The 20,815-nt window shown below is 39.8% G+C and overlaps 1 protein-coding gene across 5 annotated transcripts in view; it reads right to left on the bottom strand.

Annotated features, from left to right (window-relative positions):
* drp2 (dystrophin related protein 2) overlaps positions 1 to 20,815 on the bottom strand; it is a 171,481-nt gene that overhangs the window by 120,313 nt on the left and 30,353 nt on the right. For 4 of the 5 annotated variants that reach the window (XR_013295678.1, XM_077578695.1, XM_077578698.1 and 1 more), the window contains exon 2: positions 1,585 to 1,779. The exons of the other annotated variant lie outside the window; for it this stretch is intronic. The gene's annotated coding sequence lies outside the window, so the exon portion shown is untranslated. The remainder of the gene's footprint in view (positions 1 to 1,584; positions 1,780 to 20,815) is intronic. 5 annotated transcript variants of the gene reach the window in all.

Raw genomic sequence — 20,815 nt, 5'->3', positions numbered from 1 at the left:
CCAGACGAAAGAGTACCAGTGGTAATCAAAAACCTGGAAATGGAATGTATTGATTGCGATGTGAGGACAGCTGGACAATATGATTAAAGTCTGCCTGTCCATTTTTGCATATGCGACACAATTGTCACCAGTCAGCAAATTTGTGGTTGTGTTTTATTGATTTTGTTTTACTAATAACTCATTTACTCGCAGCCATTTTCAAAGAAGCAACCCCCTTCGCTCCGGGCTGGATTTTGACAGATTTTGCAAGGCCCACAGAATATTGTGTTCTATTGTGCTAGAAAAATATGGAACCTACCAAAAGAAAGATTAGAGTCTCTGGTTGATCTCTTATACTCTGCTGCCACCTGCTGGCCATCTTTGTAATAACTACCATTGCTTCAAAGTTCAGAGGTTGCATCAAAAAGCTTTCTGTAAACTCTAGCATAAAAAAAAAAAAATCATTACAAACCAACAACGTATAAATACATCTTTGGGAGCAAGGTAATATTTAAAATAGAACGCATTTATACGTTTTTGGGGAGCAAATGAGTTAAGAGTGCAAAACATATTTGATACTTGTGTCTGTAGTGTATTTGACATACAAAGGCTTGATTTGCAACTACCCGGCCATATTTCAAGGTACCAGTACTCGCAACTCTTGTGGCCATTTTACGATCAGGAACTAAAAGCCTGTAAGGCTGACAGCTGCCCGTTAACATGCAATTTCACAGACACACATATATGACAAGGATTAGCATCCTTTTGACGTTTTAATTAAAATATATTGAGCCACGCAATAAATTCTGGAAACTTTACTGTCATCATAGATTTGAATCGATACATCGATATGAGGCAAAGTGTTGCTGCATTAGCATCCATTGGTCCAGTTAAATAACTAAAGTTATTTTATTTATTTTTAATTATCTTGTGAAAGAGAGCTCAAACAATGCAGTCAATGAGGATGTGCTGTATTTGTAAAACACAACTTCAGTTGCTACGCGATACATCGGTCAGTTTCTCTTCTCGCGCGCCGATTCGCTAGCCAACGGCCAATCAGGAGTGGTCATTTCAACATCAACCTAAAACTGCCCAGCGACGACCTGACGACTGCTGACTCAATAAATAAACACACAGGTTAATTGGACCGGCTGCCATTTTGTGGATTAGCACTTCATTTTTCTGACTGCCATTATAAAAAGCCGGTATAGATAGGACACAGTATTTGGCAAAGTGGTTGAAAATGACTGCTGTCCCCATGTTGCATGACATCTGATGTCAACATTAGGTCACAATGTTACTCCTCCCTGTTGCTTGGGAAAAACATTTCTTACTCGACCCTTCTCTTCCTTCGCCTCACTGACATCGAAACGCAGACTTTGACACAGTTGAGTAGGTGGCACCTGGAGCCAGAGTGGCGCTCCAGACAACGTGCTTAGAAAACACAACCGCATTGATAAAAAAAAAAAAAAAAAAAAAACACGAGACTCCCTGCGCACCTTCTGGCATCTCCGTGTGTTTGTCTGTGTGTGTCGCGTGCACGCTCGGCTGGAGAAAATGTCTCCTTTACATGGCAAATAGATGGTAAGCCCTGGTTTTAGTTACCCAGCGGTGAAGACGTGACTGAAGTGGCTGCAGGATCGGAGCCTCCCTGGAATCCAGCCAACGCTTCTGTGGCTGCGCTGCGCGAGGGGGAGGAGGGACGCGGGAGGCCTGGATGCGGAGTAATGGTGACAGCGGCGGCGGCGGCGGCGGCGGCGGCGACTGGAGAAATATCCTCTCAGGTTTAGTGGGCAACACCTACCGGGGGGGGGGGAAAAGGGGGAAAGGGAGTCAGAGAAGGCACCGTAGGACCGATAGATGTGATAAATAGGTGGGGGTGGTGGTGGGGGGGGGGGCACATTTAACAGCTGTCTTTTGGAGTCCACACTGCCGCCGTAAGGGTGAATAAAACGCCGCGACAAGCAGCTCGGAGTAACGGTTTAGCTGAGCGGGATGGACAGAGCGCGGCGGCCATGCTAAGACTTGGCTTTGCCGGCGATTTATTGTCAGCGGAGAGCACTCCGTGACCTGGAAAATGAAAGTACAGGAAGGGCAGCGGGTCCTGGCAAGAGGAGCAACGTTGGGAGGAGAATGCCAATGAGTGTCCTCGCTGCTCCTCTCCGAAGGACTGCAAAGGCAGTTTCCGAGAGCCTCTGGCGCGTGCCGGAATAGTGTTGTAGCATTGCACAAAGCCAGATTTGCTGTCAAATGGGAGCGTTGGGGGGATTAAATTAGGCCTCTTTGGCACACACAATTAGATCGGTGGCAAGTCAGGCTATCGCTGTCACCTTTCTACTTGTGACCTTTCTTTATATGGCAATCTTGGCATACTTACTAGTTGAATCCAGGAAAGACTGTCAAGTCACATGCGGCTAAGCTAGTATAATAACAAGCAACCGTTTTAGATAGATTAGGCCTTCTTCCGCATCTGTCTCGATCTTTTCGGCATACATTAAATAGCTCAAATGACAACAAACAGTTTACATTCTTCTGGTAGGTAATTTTAGTATAAGCTGTAGTACATCACTAATTGAGACGTATGAACTCATCTTGATGAGTCCTGTTGGTAATTGTGGTGTTCCTCAGGGATGCCTTCCCTGCCCTATTTGGATTCAACTTCATAAACTCACACCTGATAATCAACCGCCATCAAGCCATTTTTCAAGACTGTCAAGTCACATGCGGCTAAGCTAGTATAATAACAAGCAACCGTTTTAGATAGATTAGGCCTTCTTCCGCATCTGTCTCGATCTTTTCGGCATACATTAAATAGCTCAATTGACAACAAACAGTTTACATTCTTCTGGTAGTTAATTTTAGTATAAGCAGTAGTACATCACCAATTGAGACGTATGAACTCATCTTGATGAGTCCTGTTGGTAATTGTGGTGTTCCTCAGGGATGCCTTCCCTGCCCTATTTGGATTCAACTTCATAAACTCACACTTGATAATCAACCGCCATCATGCCATTTTTTCACGTTGATCGGCCCGAATGCATTGTATGCTCTCATTGCCTTCCTTGATGATATCAGCATCCAAAAAATTTTAACAAAACCAGGCGACAAATATGTCCTAGTAAATCCAAAGTAATTGTCTAAGTAATTTCCAACCTCTTGAAATGATCCCAAAATGATAACTTTGTATAGTGAAAGGCAGAAAAATTGTTATACTCTTTTCACTATAAGGCAGAAAGTACAATCCACCCGTTGCCGTTTCAAACAGGCCCAAAATTCACACTTTGTACATTTGTGATTGTCAAAAGTTCAAGACATACCAGCAAAGTACAAACGATTTGTGTTTCAATTCCTTTCAAATTGTTATTTCACTCTTTAAAAAAAAAAAAAAAAAGAAAAGAAAGGGGACAGAAAAAAGTAAAACTTGTCATATCTGCCCCTCATCAACACAAAAAAAATAATCAACAGCGAGTGGTCAAGATGTAACAAAATGTCACAATTCTATAAAATAATTCAACAGTTTGTCCTTTAATGTACTAAATATATAAATGAAATAAAATACACAGACTGAGATGATTTTGTTTTACAATCTGACACCTTGAGTTGAAATACTTTGTTCTTTTTGTTTTGTTCTATATTTAGTTTTGGAAAAAATGTCTGTTCCTCTTAATTTGTACTCACTTTCCCTTTTTTTTTTTTTAAGTTTGATTTGTATATTGACCGGTAAGATTTCATGATAGGCTTTATTTAAGGCGGTTAAACACCATCAATAGTGAATAAATAATCCATTAGTGTGGCCTCTGTATCCACATCCACAAAACGACAGGAATGGCACGTTTGTTTGATGGTGTGTCATGAGAAGTTCGTCATGGCAACGGTGTGCCTCGGCAAAATCGAGGTAGGAGAACAAAGAATATCATTTTTGATTGTTTCATCACTATTTGGTTGGCAGTTTCCACCAAGCAGAACAATTTAGAGCCTTCACTTATGTTTGCATCCTCATTCGATTCTTTGCTGAACACCCGACTTTGTTGCCGTCTGGGACACAAGCCAGTGAAGAAGCCATTACGTTTGGGTGAAGTGATAAAAATTCACATTAAGGAGGAGGTTGTTTTTTTCCCCCCCCACTTTTGTTAACATTAAAACCTTTTTTAAATCATTTTGCTTAATTACTGGGTGAATAATGCATGAGTCTTAATCAGAAAAGGCCGCCATATGCATGAGGTTATCTACGGAGGCGGTCCTGCCGGTAAATCAGCGCCGTCCCGTGTCCAGCACTAATGCTCATCCCTGAATGCATTTTATCCTACGAAAGTTTATTACTTTATTTCCATGGTCAGTCGAATGCTTTTGAGGGCAGGTTTTTACCATGTGAATAAACAACTGACATCCTCATCGACTGTTATTGGACAGACTTGGAGCTCGTCGTTAACGTTAAGAGAGTTTTTGGCAGCAAACGTCAACTCGACGTGTCTGAGGTGGACAGAAGAAATATAGATAGAGAGCGCGCTCCTTTTTGAGTGAAAAACAGATATGAAAGTTTAATAGCAAAGCTGGCAGCCAGCGCCAAGTAGGGAAAAGAATGAGCTGAACTATTTTCACAAGTAGAAAAGCGGCATTCATAATTCACATTATAGTTTTATTTCAGAGGAAATATTCAACGTCGCTGCCACTGTTTGCAAGTGCATGTGTGTTTACACAGCAGTGAATGACAGAATAGTTCATGGCTTTAATGGGGCCCATATGCTAAGTCGATGTGTGATGTCCCCCCCAAGGGTGCGCAAGCGAAAATCACGACGAGACAGCTCGCAGGCGACGCGCTGACTGACACATTTCATGGGCCGGGCCGACGGCTGAGATGCAGCGACTTCGCACCGTGCGCTCAATAAACAGCATCCTCCCATTCGCTGAAAATCAGCTATTAGTTACAAGCCGATAATCTATGCTTGTCATGGATTTTCATTTAGGGACGCCCAGTGGGAGGCATAATAAGAGGTTTCTCTTTTTTTTTTTTTTTAAAGAAAGAGTAAAGACAGCGTTCAGACAAGCAAAAGGTTTTGATTAACCATAAAATATGCACATGAATAATCCAGCCACTCGAATATCTCGACCCAAAACGGATCTTCAAACTGCATCTTTAATCATAACATTTCAATCATTTCTCTAGAAGTATCGTGTGTGCTCGCGCATACTATTCTAAAAGAAATAGCCTCAGTCATATTTTTGACCCCCCCAAAAAATATTTTGTTGCATTAAACATCGCCTCATCTGCTAAAATCAGCCACATCATAATTCTCAATAAACACAATATAATCTTTATTCGGTTCAATGTTTCATAATTTCTGGAGGGAAAAAAATGAGGAAAATGCCTATGCTTAGGCTATTATTTTAGCAAGGTGACAAAATTCTGGAGAGTTGTTACCACACGGAAACAAATCAAGATTCAATCTCCCTTTTTTAATGGCTTTTATACAAATAGTTGCGTCACTGGAGTAACAACAACCAAATACATTTTGAGTTTTCTATTTCTTCTACTGTGAGCTCAATTTCGTAATCCCGCCCACACACCGAATTTCTCCAACCATGACATCATCAGCTAGGCTGCGGAGAAGATCCTGAGAGACTTTTAAGTGGCAGCCCGAACTACCATGAAGTGATTCCATCATGCAGCAACACCAAGATTCACAACAGGTGCCACACCCATGCCATCAGGTAAGCAGAGCTGCATTGAGTTTTGTTATCTGTACAAATTAGCATGTATTTAGACTATTGCTGTCAAAGTTTAAAGCGTTAACTCATTGACTAACCACAAAAAAAATCATCACATTAATTATGTATTAATGCAGATTAATCACACTATTAATTTTGACCGCAGATAATCCTTTATATTGACAGCGGGAATGAATGTCGAAAGAATTAACACTTAACAAGTGCTCTTCAAATGTGTTGACAAAAAGGCTTTTTAATTAACTCATTCACTCCCATTCGCTCGCCATTTTCACTGAAGCAACCCCCTTTGCTCCCGGCTGTTTTACTGGATTTTGGATTAGCATTAAAAAAATCATTAAAAACCAACAACGTATAAATACATCTTTGGGAGCATGTTAATATATACATTATTGTTTTTTGGGGGAGCAAATGAGTTAAGAGTGCCAAACATATTTTGATACCCACTGGCCATTTTTTGTAATAACTATCATTGCTTTAAGCGACATCTTCAGGTCAGAGGCTACATCAAAGCCCTTTGTATCCTTCTGTATGCTCTAGCATAAAAAAAAATAAAAAATCTAAATATGTTTTTAGGACCATGACAATATTTAAAATAGAACGTTTTTATATGTTTTTGGGAGCAAACGAGTTAAGTGATCATGATCATGATCAAAATTCTAAGATGAGATTGACTTGATTAAAAAATGTAATTGTTTGACAACTCAAATTTAGACATCTGGAAACAGTTTAACATTGTTTCTTTAGTTAGTAAATTGAGTCCGCTGAACCAAAATCTGAACAGCCATTAATGGACTACATGGACAAACTTCTGCCATTAAAAAAAATCAAATTAAACATCTTCAGACAGACAAATGAGGGGTGCACTCACTTTTATAAGATGTATTTGCTGAAAAACTCACCGACACTTTACACAGTAGTTAAAACTCTACCTTCCTTTTAATTTCCACTTTGCCTCCCGCAAGACAGCAAAATCCAACCAGCCGGCCTGCGTTTACATGGACGACACTTAACAGTTGTCAAAGCACATCCCTCCAAGGTGGAGGAGGACGAGGCCATCTCCCGCATTTGCCCGCAACCTCCTTACCAGCGGTGAAGAGCCGCGAGAGTTTTCGCCGCAAAGCCCGCCCGAGTCACTTGTCAATTCAAATGGGACAGCAGACTCGCGCACACTTGTGGCACAAGCGCGCCATTCATCATCCACAGCGTTAACCCTCCCCTGTCACGTTCACGCCAAACGGATAATGAAGCATTTTGTCATCAGGAGTCAGCGCGCACTCATTCAGAAAAGACTCCCTGCAATGTTCCGCCGGCATGAAATAGCGTCTGATGGATGGCGGGCCGTACACCGAGGAGGGTGGTGGGGTGGGGGCTGGGTCGGGGGGGTCGTGCTCGCTTAATTGAATCAAACCAAACGGAAAGCCGGGAAGATTGGAATTGGCTTGGTGGTCGTCAGAAACGGCCCGACCGACGACAAGGAGAAAAGGCCGCCGCCCACACGCACGGATAATTAAGGAATGTTTGCATTGAAGGTGTAAGAGGTTGTTTTAGCTTGAGAGCAGAGGAGGATTTTAAATGTCTACATTAAGTTGAAAATACAAGGTCACCTACGTTGCGAATTGAATGAATGGAAATTCCAATTTAGCCCTACATTGGAACGCATCCATCCATTGTCTACAGTGCTTGTCTTCATTAGGGTTGCAAGTCAACCGATCGCAGCTGACATTGAGCTGGTCGACAGTCAATTAACAAAACACGGCTATCGCAGGGGATGCGTTCCAGTCGCACAGTTCTCCAAATTTCAGGCAAATGCTACTCGGTTCGAGCTGTTTATTAGCAACTCCCAGTTGATGTTGATGAACTTTAACCCTGGAGAACCCACGGGGTCAAATTTGGCCCCTATAAATTCTGCTACTCAATTAACAAAGACTTTTTTTTTTTTTTACAAATTTAACTTCAAAAGTCCAGAGTGCCACTTCTGACCCCTGCATGGGGCCATCTAGTGGATGAATATTGCACTTACATGAGCCAGAGTGGTGGTGACAAGATGGCTAAAATGCAACAAATAAAACAAAAAAAATGATATTGTTCAATGTAGCTGTGTATTTGATTGATTGTTTTCTTAAATTCTAAATAGTTTACTGACAGTTTTTTCAGATTTTTCGAAATGATACCCCTAAATCCCAAAGGGTCAAATTTCGCCCTAATCCTAAATTAGGGAATAAATTGAAAAAAAAAACATTGAAAAAACATATATTTTGGTGTTCAGTGAACTTATAGCAGTCATTTAATTTATAATTCATAATTTTCCAAAGAAGAAAAGGGTTCTTGGGTTCTCCAGGGTTAAAATTGACACATCAAACAAAAGAGAACTAAACATTGTATATTTTAAGCACCAAAATGTTCAACCAAGCCATATAATTGTGTCTAACCAAAGTCTGCTAGTTTAGTGCTAACACATAATGGCAAAAAAGACATGGACAGGCGATCAGAAATTCGCATCAATATCCCAGAAATTATGAAATTTAACACACAAAGAGAGCGTCTGAAAGGACTTCTGTCGGGTTTTCCACTTCAGCCAGCAGCCTTTTATTTCATTCAGCGCATCAATCTTCAGCTATCCAAATGATTGACTTACTACATTAACATAGTGGATAACTTTCAAAGCTAAAACGGCTAAAAACATTTGCTACAGTATCCAGTCAGTCTTCATTAGATGCAATTCAGCAATTAGCTCACAAGGGCTTTATTTACGAGCTAATAAATCCTGTCGTGTGATATCCTCATGTTGACATATTAGCCGTTATCATGGCAACACACAGTAGGAGCCTTTTTCCCCCCCCCAGATGACAAAGGAATACTTGAGAACGAGTGTGAGTAGGGAAATGGGCTCAGGGAGGAATAAGTAACGAGGAATCAAAGATCAAATAACAGATGAATGTCTCACATTGTGAGTGTGAGGTGCAGGAAGTGCAGCCTGCGTCCAACTATTCCCGTTAACCGCCAGTGGGTGCAAATGACAAGTGAGCAAGTGGAAGGGTGGCTGTCAGTCAAACTCATGTCACAAGCATGTTGGAGCAGCCCCACTAGGCGACCCGGTACAGAAACAGAATCAGAACAGCTTTGTCATTGCACTAGGTTACAACAAATTTGAATACAGTTCGAACCCGACTGAAAGGCATGGTTAAACAATGAGGGAGACGCAAAGCCTGGCGGGTCACCTAAAACCGCCCCCGGTTTTCGGATTGGACGAAGGAGAAACATAAGGAAGGATGAGGGGAGAACAACCGACCCAGACTACTGAGGAGCATAGTATGGATTTGGGAAAAAAAAATAATAATAAAAAAACAGCAAACAAACATCTATAGCCCTAGCGGGACAGTGTTTCGCCACGATAGCTAGCTTAGAGGCTAGCATGCCGACAGCAGTCCCAGAAAAGCCGGGAAAGTAAGCTAAGTGATTGCGCAGCTGTTTGACATGGATGCATAATTTCCGCCAGACATGCTTGAAGCCATTTTCACATCGATGACATCATCGAGCGATATCGCAATACTTTGGTGGAGTCCAAATCTATACCATAAGCCACATTTCTACGGTATATATCAAACAGCTGTAGTGGGAGTGGTTGCGTGTTTCCTACCTTCTTCTCTTTTTTTTTTAACACACCATTTCTTAAGTGAGCAAAAGTATTGGGACACGATTGTTGTGTTGTGCCACCATCTTGCTTCTTCAAGCAGCGCCGAATGCTTACACTCAGTTTCTGGTTTGACTGTTACCTGTGAAGGCTACCATTCAGTCATCTACACTTGGAGGTGAAAAATAGAAAGCTGTCTACGGGTGCAGATGGACAATCAATCAGAGCCATACACTCACATTATTCACAGCCAGTGCAACCTTTTGTTACCAAACCCAAACGTTCAGAGTTCGAGAAAAAAAAAAAAGGGAATTTGTCTCATTGTGCCTTTGCTGTTGGGAAAAAAAACAAAAACTAATGAGGTGACATTTAGTGTGTGACGGGCCGGCTGTGTTATAATTTGTCTTCATGATATGTGCTGTTCATTGTGTTCTGACGAGCATGTCTCACGCCAGTGGATCGGCGCCATTTTTCATCCTGTGGGGACCAGTGGATTGTTTTTCTACTCAATAACTGTTGCTATACTCTGGGGGGGACAATTAAAAAGAGCACACATTCACACGCCGCAAATAAATTTGAAACAAAGTGTATATAAAAAGAGGCACAATACAATAATGGTGTCAGAGTCAGAGAGTTGTCAGATCAATCGGTACATTTTCCCGTCGCGTTGTGCAAGAACTGGACCGATCTGCTGAGCACGAAATGTCCAGCAGCCTACTGTGCTTTCATGTCTTATCAATTCTTAGCGTAGAGAAATTCTTGCTCGTAGAAAACCCAACCGGGCCAATTGTTTATAAAACTACAGTCAAATATCACCCATCGTTATTTTTTTCTATTGCACTTGTCTTCATTCGAGTCGCAAATAAGATAGACGTTATCCAATTGAATTTGGATCACACAACAAAAAAAAACAAAAAAAAACATTCGCACGTAATGCCATGGGCTTGCTTTATTCCTCTTGAGCTAGGCTAAGCTAAGGCATGTGCTAGGCTAAGCTAAAGCATGTGCTAAGCTAAGCTAACATGTGCTTGGCATTATTAATGTAGCAAAAGGAGTTACCAGACGTCCAGCAGGTTTGAGGTGGAGTTTCTTGGTCCAAATGGAAAAACCAGTAATGGACTAAACCAAATAATTTTATACCAAAGGTGTTCATGGTTGTTACATGTTGTAGCAAGCCATTGGTGTGTTTTTAATTAGCTGGTCATGAAACGTGTTTTAACCGGTTACAACTATATAAAATCCATGCTGGGGTGATAGCAAATCATGACTGACTGTCATTTATTTTGTCCACTTTATAAACAGATTGAATAGGTAGTGACGGCCAGACGACGCTTCATAAAGCGCTGAAGCTTTCATCCAACTGGTTCCAAAAAAAAAAAAAAAAGGAAGACAACTGCTGGCCATTGTCATTAAAATGAACTGTGATGGCCTTTTTGCTCTCTTGTAAAAGTGTTTGCATGGGAATAATCACTGAAATACCAATAATTCCTTTAACCTGTTTACGATTCATGTGGTTAAGAGTGTTGTGCGAAATTAAAAAGCAAACAAAGCAATAGAACAAAAGATGTTTATATGTTTATATATATAATCGCTTGTTTTTATGAATGCTGTGGTGATGTGGACTTCATTCGTTTTTCTCTTCGTTTACTGTGGCAATCCGCAATTTAATTTGCAATGTATTTTTTTCATTTATTATAGTCATTATAATAAACAATTCCGCCAGCGTTTGCTTCTGTGAGGAATGGCTGCACTTCCAAATGAAACCAGTTTCCGGAGAAACGAAAATATATATATTAAATGTGGTTGTAACTCCAAAAATTGAATTGGAGGACGATAAAAACTTCATGAAAAAAGAGAATGGTGTGAATTAAGACATTTCAATCTTATTTACCGTAAATTTGGGGAAAACTACTCATTACGAGCCTTCCAACACATCCGACATTGGACCAAACCAAATAATGGATAATATAGAATCTTCCATTTACTAAAACATAGACACAATTCTCATCCTTTCGTCTCCAAGCACCAACGCAATGGATTTGAAATGAAAACCAGATGTTATTTAACAGCAGACGTTCAGCTTTAATTTGATGGTATTTACTGTACAGCCAAATCAGGTGAACCTTAATGAAATACAAGAGTTTGTATACGTGCCGACCATTTGGGTACACAGGGACCGAACGTAACGGGATAATTGGCTGCGCAGCTGTTCCGTGGCCCGGTGGGCAAGTATGGCTGCCAATGGCAGCAGCTCACTTCGAATTATTGATGATGTGACTGCTGGTGAATTCTGAAGTGTTTTAGGGCTATATTTTCTGATCGTTCTCAGAAGTGATTGGACAGCGCTTCACAGTGCAGATGGACAATGACCCGAAGAAATTAGGAAAGTAGCAAAACTAGGAATGTGCGACGGTTCAATATACTTTAATGTATCAATTTCAGGTGATTTCAAAAAGCAAAGTGATAATCATTAATCATGTGTTGTCAAGTTGCGATTATTGTCCAAAAAAAAAAAACTAAAGAGATAAGAGCTCCCCCACTGTCAGGACCTCCTGACCCAGGAGCAGTGAAGCGTGAAAACCCTTCCACGACTTAAGCTTCCATCAATTTTCTCTGTTGCAAAGTTTTCAATCTTGCCAAGAAGCAGACCTGGACAACACAATCAACCTACGCCGTTTGGACCGCATTGATAGACGTTTACTGTTCAAAATGGACACAAATGATTTATTTTTGGCTGAAAACGTCTTTCAAAAGTGGATTCTTATTTTTTATTTTTTTTAAAGAGTAGACAATTATTCAAATAATTGTTTTGGGGGCAGGGTTGGGAATGTTACTTTTAAGAAGTAATTAGTAATAGTTACACATTACTTGCTTAAAAAGTAGAGTTAGTAATTGAATTACTTCATAATTTAAGTAACTCATTAACAGGCAAAGTAACTATTTTCACTACTTTAAAAAAAATTATATAGTTTTTTTTTCAATATTATGATGATGATGATGATTATTATTATTATTATACAAGGAATTCAAATGATGTATTTTCATTTATTTTTTGTGAATATTTGTAACCATTATGTGTAATTGGCTTTACGATTACGAGAGGGTCCTCGGGAACATTTCTCTTGGAGCCCCAAAGTGTGCATTGGCCCAACTGAAGCCTGGTCAAGTCCAGACTAGTTTAGGCTGCGACAGGAAGTCAGCCCTGAGGCATTGATGGATCGCTGCACTCTTTATTACGGAGGTCTGCGATGTGAATCAGAATTACAACCCTCACGGTGATTAAAGTGGCGGCGCCAGCAAATAGTTTTTTCCCGGCGAACTGCACGGATGAGTCTGGTTGAAAGTTTGACGTGATCTTCCCAAAAAATGCACAATCACGGCTCTGGCGTCGAGGAAGATGTTATCTGACATGGAGTGCGTGAGTGAGTGTGTGCGCTGAAAACAGATTTGATGTTACCGATAATAATACCACCAGAGAGAAAACATTTTAGTAATTGCTCGTGCCGTTTTGGCTCTTAATGTTATTCTTCCATTAAACCAAACATTTGTTTTCTGCAGCTTGTCTTGATCTCCTTGAAAAGGTTTACACTTTATCTATAAGTGCGACAAGATGGCGGCAAAGCATTACATGAAGTTCCTCAATCCACTTCAATACAGTTCCATGCCAACAAAATACCGCAAAATGGCAGCAAAACACTACATTAAGCTCCTCAACTCACGTCAACACAGTTCTTTGACAGCAGGGTGGCGCCAAAGCCCTACATGAAGCTACTCATTTCACTGCAACATAGTTCCATGACAAAATAGGATGCCACAAGATGGCGGCAGAGCAATACATGAAGCTCTTCAATTCACTTCAGAGTTCCTTGGTATCAAGCTGCGAGAAGATGGCGCATGAAGCTCCTCAATTGACTTCAACATTGTTCCTTGGCACCGATATGACACAAAATGGCAGCAAAGCACTATATTAAGCTCCTCAACTTCAGCATTTGACACCAAGGATGTCACAAAATGGCGGCAAAGCCTGCATGAACCGCCACGATTCACTTCCACAAAGTTCCTCGGTAACGAGAGGCCACAAGATGGCAGCAAATCAGTAAATGACGCGTCGCAACTGATATCAACAAAGTTCCTCGGCAGGTGGACGTCACAAGGTGTAAATGAGTTCTCTGCACATTACTTGTGTTATTTTAATGACAATTACAACTCCAGGATAACATCAAAACAGTCGCCAGGAAATTACATGCAAACAAACAAATTCATAAAATTATATTATGTCCTTAGCTGAGGTCAAATTAAAAAAATTAAAACCCGTGAACTCCCACAACCTCTAAACAGACTTGATCTAGCACATTGAAATTGTTATTTAATTGCTTGTGTGCGGGGGGGCAAGCGCTAATGTGCTTACAGACAGAATTAATGTTTTTATTTAGTGAACCATTACAGGGTGCAGTCGCGTACGGTGCCATCGGAATTATTCATCGGCTCTCGCGCTCGCGTCCCTCCGAGGAGTGCGGCGGGGGAAAGAAATGTATTTGAAAGCGGGCAATGAGCTACTGTGACCAACCCGGCCCCCAGCTGCATCCTGCTTCCACAAGACAAGATTCATTACCGGAGAAGATAACGTCGACACTCTGGAGAGCTGCACGCACGCTTCATGCCCTCTCGCGTGCAGAGAGGAAGGGGTCAAAGTTCAGGGGAAAACGTTGAACCCTCTCGTCATGTTTTCAGCAGCATGTGAAGGCGGCAAGTCAGTCTGTGGAGTGACCCACTTTGAGGGTGTCACTTCTTTCTCACTTCTTTCCTCCGAGGGGAGGGGCTCTCAAAATTTGGGGATCCAGAGGAAATGGGCTTTTTCAAGGACGCCGGAATAATCTGTGCCCCTAAATGTCACGTTTTGTTGGGTCACATTTTAAGAACATGTTTGCGCTGAAACTCTACGACACTTTTCATCCTTATTTACTTATTTGAGAAAGAGAGAGAGAGAGAAAATTTAAAATAACTTTTTCTCCTAATATTACTTCTTTTTTTAGGGGTGGGAGGGGGGTTGCTTTTTGCCCCTTCAAAAATAGGACTATACTCTAAAAACAAAAATTTACCATTAAGCATTTTATTTCTGTGATTAGTACGCCTTTTGTTCTTAAAAAAACTGTTTCTGTGATGCCAAATTCAGATATCAATAATAAACGGTTGATTCCTCTAAAATAACCAAATCCTGAAATGTAGCTGTGACATCGGTGTTTTCTGATTAATACGTGATTAATCTTGAGTTAACTGGTGAAGTCATGTGATTAATTCTAATAAAAAAAAATGTAATCACCTGATGCTCCTAATTAAAAAAAGAAAGAAATGATTATTAAAAAATTAGGGGCGTCAGACGATAATTTTTTTTAATTGTAATTAATCGCATGACTTCAATAATTAACTCACGATTAATCACAAGTTTTATATCTGTTCTAAATGTACAATATTTTTTTTTACGTTTTCATCCACTTTTTTTTTTTTCTCTTTCTGGAGAGCTCAGTATTGTTCATTCGGTAATTTTACCGATTTGACATGTCATCATCATTGCTCTCCTTTTTATTTTTTAATATATATTTGTTTTGTATGTGGGTGAATATATGTATGTGCGTGTGTGTGTGTGCGTGCGAGTGAGTGTGTATTCATTAGTTCACCTGGTTTCCATCCACTTGTTAACAAAAGTAGAAAAAAATGTGAAACTAATAGAAATAGTTCAAATTAATTTTTGACGTCTATAGCCAATAAGGGCAGTGAATAAGTTAACACAGGCCTTTATTATGAAAAGACACAAAATAAAGCTAGCAGAGGAAGTTGTATTTCATTTCACTTTTTTTTTTATATATAACAAAAAATATATATAATTGAGTCTCTGGAGTGCCTGTCCACCCATGATGTGTGAATTTAAACAACCAAGTAAATCTTTACCGACGTGATCAGCTAAGATGGGTGAACATCCAAGGCCACTTTCTTTTTATTTACTCTTTTGTAAATAAAAAGACATTGACTTACATATTTCAACATGCAGTTGTGTTTTCTAACAAAGTATGCCTCCACAACGTGAGCCGGGTCAGGCCTTTATCTTGTCACCCGTGTAAAAAGCCATTAGAAGTTACACTGGCTTTTATGAAGGTCTTGCAGAAAGAAGTGTGCTGGGTTAAATCAATGGTGAGGTCACTGCTTGTGTATGAGCTGAAGCGTGCGGGTCACAGCAGCAGTCACGCACTCTTCAAAAAAAAAAAAATGCTATGTGTCCTTCTAATCATTGGAAGAATCACCGCTCTTTTTTTTTTTTGTTGGCGTCGGGGTAAATTGTCATCGCTACGGTTGATCGCTCACAACGAGTGGAAAGGCAGAGAGCAAAACAAAAGTAATACGGCCGCTATTTCACAAATATCAAGCCGGTGCGCAATGAAATAAAAAAACATCGTTCTCGCCGCCCGGATCGACTTTATAGAATTTTTCAACGCTCCCCTGCAGCGCTCATCAAACCGCAATGTTGCAATGAGGAACATTCAGCGTGCCGCACGTGGGATATTAACTCCATGTGTCTGTGTGCAATCAATCACAACAACAAGCCGCCAACGCATCCACTCCAGTGATTAAACGGATTCAAATTTATGCAGTAAAAAAAATGCATATATGTTCCACGGAGGAAACATAGCTGTGAGTTTAAAGACGACACAGAGGAAACATTCTCCACTCTTCGCGAGAAAATAAGCAATAAAAATGCACAAAGCAATTTTATCTATTTAGATCAGCGTTTTCCAACCTTTATTGAGCCAAGGCACATGGTTTACAGTAGGAAAATCTGCCGGTGCATCATTAAATTAAATTCTTACAAAAACAGTACACAGTACTGTATATACGTGGGTTTAATTCATTCCGTAAAACACTCGTATGAGACTCATTTTTCAAGAATAATTTCCAGTTTAATACATTTTGTAGAAACTTTATTTAGACGTTTAACGTCTATAAAGAAAGCAAGGTAAGCCTCATAGCGTTCCTAAAGAAACAACATGCGATCGCGAGATCCACCCTCCCGCCAACGCCGTTTTCATCGTCACTTTAGGAACGCTGCGGAGGCTTACCTTGTTTTCTTTAAAAAAAATATGAGTCTCATAGTTATGTTAGTTAAAACCGAATGAATAATATAGAGCAAACTTGTGATTACAGTCGGGTTCCTTTTAAAGGGCTCTAACACAGCCACAATCAATGCGGTTTGTTAGCCCATCTATTGTGTTTTGCATTGTGTGTTAGCATTAGGCTAGCTGGAGGCAAATTTGTTTGGTTGTTTTACCACCACCACCACCACCACCACCCCCCTAGCTAAAGCCTCATCTTAGCCCATCTGTAGTGTTTTGCATAGTGTGTTAGCATTAGGCTAGCTGGAGGCAAATTCGTTTGGTTGTTTTACTACTACTACTACTACTACTACTACTACTACTACTACTACTACTACTACTAATAATAATAATAATAATAATAATAATAATAATAATAATAATAATAATAATAATCTAGCTAAAGCCTCATCTTAGCCCATCTGTAGTGTTTTGCATTGTGTGTTAGCATTAGGCTAGCTGGAGGCAAATTTGTTTGGTTGTTTTACTACTACTACTACTACTAATAATAATAATAATAATAATAATATCAATAATCTAGCTAAAGCCTCATTTTAGCCCATCTGTAGTGTTTTGCATTGTGTGTTAGCATTAGGCTAGCTGGAGGCAAATTCGTTTGGTTGTTTTACTACTACTACTACTACTACTACTACTACTACTACTAATAATAATAATAATAATAATAATAATAATAATAATAATAATATTAATAATCTAGCTAAAGCCTCATCTTAGCCCATCTGTAGTGTTTTGCATTGTGTGTTAGCATTAGGCTAGCTGGAGGCAAATTTGTTTGGTTGTTTTACTACTACTACTACTAATAATAATAATAATAATAATAATAATAATAATAATAATAATAATAATAATAATATCAATAATCTAGCTAAAGCCTCATCTTATTTTTTTTACAAAGTGATTAATAACAACAAACAAGACAAATCTCAGTACAAGTGCAGCTAGCTTTCATTGCAAAAACACATTTCTCCACTTAATATTTAAGCTTGAGCTGAAATAGAGACCTAACTCAATTTATCCTGGTCGCCGCTGCGTAACAAGAAGCGCAGCTTGATTTATGTCAAATTCCAGAGCGAGATAAATATAAAAAATATACAGTACTATATATAAGCGTAAAATAATGGTCCGGATTCCAGGAATAAGTTACTAGATATCAGTCATCTTCCTCCTTCCGCATGTGTTATAAAATGACAGGACATGATGGAAGAATAGAGGCAGCGAGTGCAACCTCCTCCTGCAAATTGTGCAGTCTAACTGCTAATTAAAGTGGCGCTACCGAGTAGGGAGCGCGATTTGGTGGTGGTGTGGCACGTGCGTGCGTGCGCGTGTGTGTGTTTTAACACAACCCTTGTTAGGAAAAACAAACACACACATTTTAAGCCGGAAAAACAAACTAGATGGAGAGAAATGATAAGAATAGAGAAATTAAACATTCAAGTGTATTTTACACACGTTGCTAATTTCAATTTGAATTAAAAATTGTCTATAAACAATTATAAAGTCACCTAAATGACAATTAAAACTTGTTACCAGTTAACTTAAGTTTGTTAGCTTAAAAATAACACGTAGGCTTATTTCACGGACACAAACAGCTGCTGAAGCACATTGATGAGTCACATGCTAACCTGGCTACTAAAATTAGCTGCTAACTGAGATGCTAACTCATGTGCTAAGCCAAATCTACTAAATTAGCTGTCAGAATGCATATAATGTAATATACTGTACAAACATTCACAACGTACAGTATATAGGTGTGTTTAAACAATGAATCCAGTTTAGAATATGTACAGCAATAATATATAAAAATGTGTGTGTGGGGGGGGGGGGTGAAGATATAGTGTATACAGCATTATATAAAATAAATAAATAAATGCCATAAAAAAAATTGCATACAAACCACATTTCAGCTAGTTTAATGTAGCGCAGCATCGACTAGCTTAATTGCTAATGAGATTTTATTAGGTTTATGCTACAGTAGCTAGTTAGCTTTACTGATTTTTAGTCCTTTCCCGCTGTAGGTTAGTAGATATTCACCAAAAATGACGGCCAAACAATGTGCAGCGTTGCGCAACTGCTAGTTTTGCTACCACCTGAAATTTGAGTTGCAAATGAAAAGCGTGGCAATGTCGCAAAAGTTGTCTCACATGATCTTTGACAGCAAAAATCACATTTCCGCAGTTTGTCCGCGTCCGTGTCAGCATGTTGGTTTCATGTTTGTATGTAAGTGAGGGTCAGGTAAAAGGCTAGGTGATGCCGCGCTACACTAAATTAAGTTTGCGTGTAAACAACGTGCCAATAAATTTGAGGTATAATCGTGCTAAAGCAGTTTTTGTAACTGCCAAAATAATGAAAGTGGCGTTTCACACAGATTTATTTGTACTTACCCTTGTTGTTTTTATAGGGTGAAATGCCAGCTAACCTTGTGCTAACTGCGCTAACTGCTGCCAAGGAGCTGATGTCTCGGGCACTACAAATCACCAAGTTATCTCCCCACTACACCTGCGCCGCCTCCTTTCACCCTCGGGTCCTTGACATCCCACAGTTCAGCGGGAACATGAGGCTAAAACCTGAGTTGTGTTGACATTTTCAAAAGAATGGCACGTACGCTCTCACCCGGGCCACTGTCCTTTTATTTGGAGAAATGACATTAGGCGAGACCAAAGAAAGAAAAGCAAATGTAATGAAGGCATTGATTTTCAGACTGGGGATCCATTTTGTTCAAATAAAGCAGCACAGACCGCTTTTAAGAGTGGTGGGAAAATTGTGGCACGGGTTCACAATATACAATGTTTTTTTTAATCCGGGCCCACCAGATAATAATTTAAATTATCAAGAGTCCTGTAAAATTCTTAATTTTGCCCTTTTTTTTCCTAAAATTGGTTTGTTAAAGTGCAATAATATTTTTTTTTAAATCTGATGTTTATCTGATATGACTCCCGTGCATTTAAGGATATCCGATGTCACAACTGGAATGAATCCCAACTGGGCAAGACGATTGAACTTTGTTGTGCAAATGTAGCGCAAAACAGCCGCCTCCCTTTCCGTGGTTGCTGGAGTATGAATTGTCCTTGTCGATCTTCATATCCTTTATTCACTTTCTAACCTCTTTATGAGGCCGTGCTTTGAACTTTATGAGCCTGATGCATTTAAAAAGCAGAACAAATCAAAATCAACGCTCATCACAGCCTTGACTCGAGCAGACAGCCAGCGTCCTTAAAAAGGGGGGCGGGGGGGATCCTTGTTTTTAAGATATATTATGCATGCAAAGATTTAGAGACTTAATAAGCCACAGGAAACACACTGAGAATGTTAGCTTAGCATTAAGAGCTAGTCTGACTGTTGAAAAAAAAAAATCTGCAGGCGAAACATCCATAAAGCCCGCTAATTAAAATGATCTGTGTTTTATGTGGAAAGCAAAGTGTCTTTATGATGAGCCATCCATCTTTTGACAGACTGGAGAGCGCGATGACAAGCCATGTGATGGCACGCTCATATTTTGGGTGGGGGAAGGTTGGCTGATGCCCACCTTTCCCTTGATGGACCTGTCAGGGTTCATAAATTTCACCAGGAGGGGAAAAAAAGGACGACTTGGTCCGGCGCACGACCCAAATGATTGTCTTGTCACTGCAGTGGCCAAAGTGAATTACAGCGTATTAAAGGATACGAGTGTCCAATAAGAAAGGATTTGCTCATGATCGTTCCCTCTTCCATTGTCGTTACATGTTGTAAAAACAAAAGAGAAAAATTGGATTAATTTGCTCAATGTTAAGTGCTGCCAATGAATAGGAATATACGGTAAAGAAGAATATGAACTGCCATCCAAAAGTAATGGGACTGTGAGGCCAATTCCATTTTTTTCCAGATTTTTTTTTAAGTTAACTCTTTGACTGCCAGACGTTTTCAGAAACGGGATGTCGCCAGTGCCAGCCGATTTAAGCATTTTGACTGATCTTTCAAGGTCCACAGAAAATTATGTGTTTGGACTATGGAAACACACATACTACCAAATGAAAGATTGGACTCTCATCTTTCATCAGAAAAAAAAAGTTTGTTTCTACCTTATTCCGTTTTTCAGTAATCAACAATAGAAAATGGTTAGTTTCACCTCTGTTTTGAAACAAACGTCTTTGAACGTCTTTGGCACTCCTCCATAGGATTTTACTAAACGTTATTTAACGTTTTTGGCAGTCAAAGAGTAAAGAGCTCTCACTTATCTTGCTGTTGAGAATTTTTTAGCCAAAATTTTTAGAAAAACTAAATTTTTCACAAAAAAAATTGCCACTCCTAGTCGAAGTTTACTGTCCACCTCTACATTTCA

This window comes from Vanacampus margaritifer, chromosome 10 (assembly GCF_051991255.1).
Source record: "Vanacampus margaritifer isolate UIUO_Vmar chromosome 10, RoL_Vmar_1.0, whole genome shotgun sequence".
NCBI lineage: Eukaryota > Metazoa > Chordata > Actinopteri > Syngnathiformes > Syngnathidae > Vanacampus > Vanacampus margaritifer.
The sequence above is the reverse complement of the archived record's forward strand: the minus strand, read 5'-3'. Positions and strand labels throughout refer to the sequence as shown.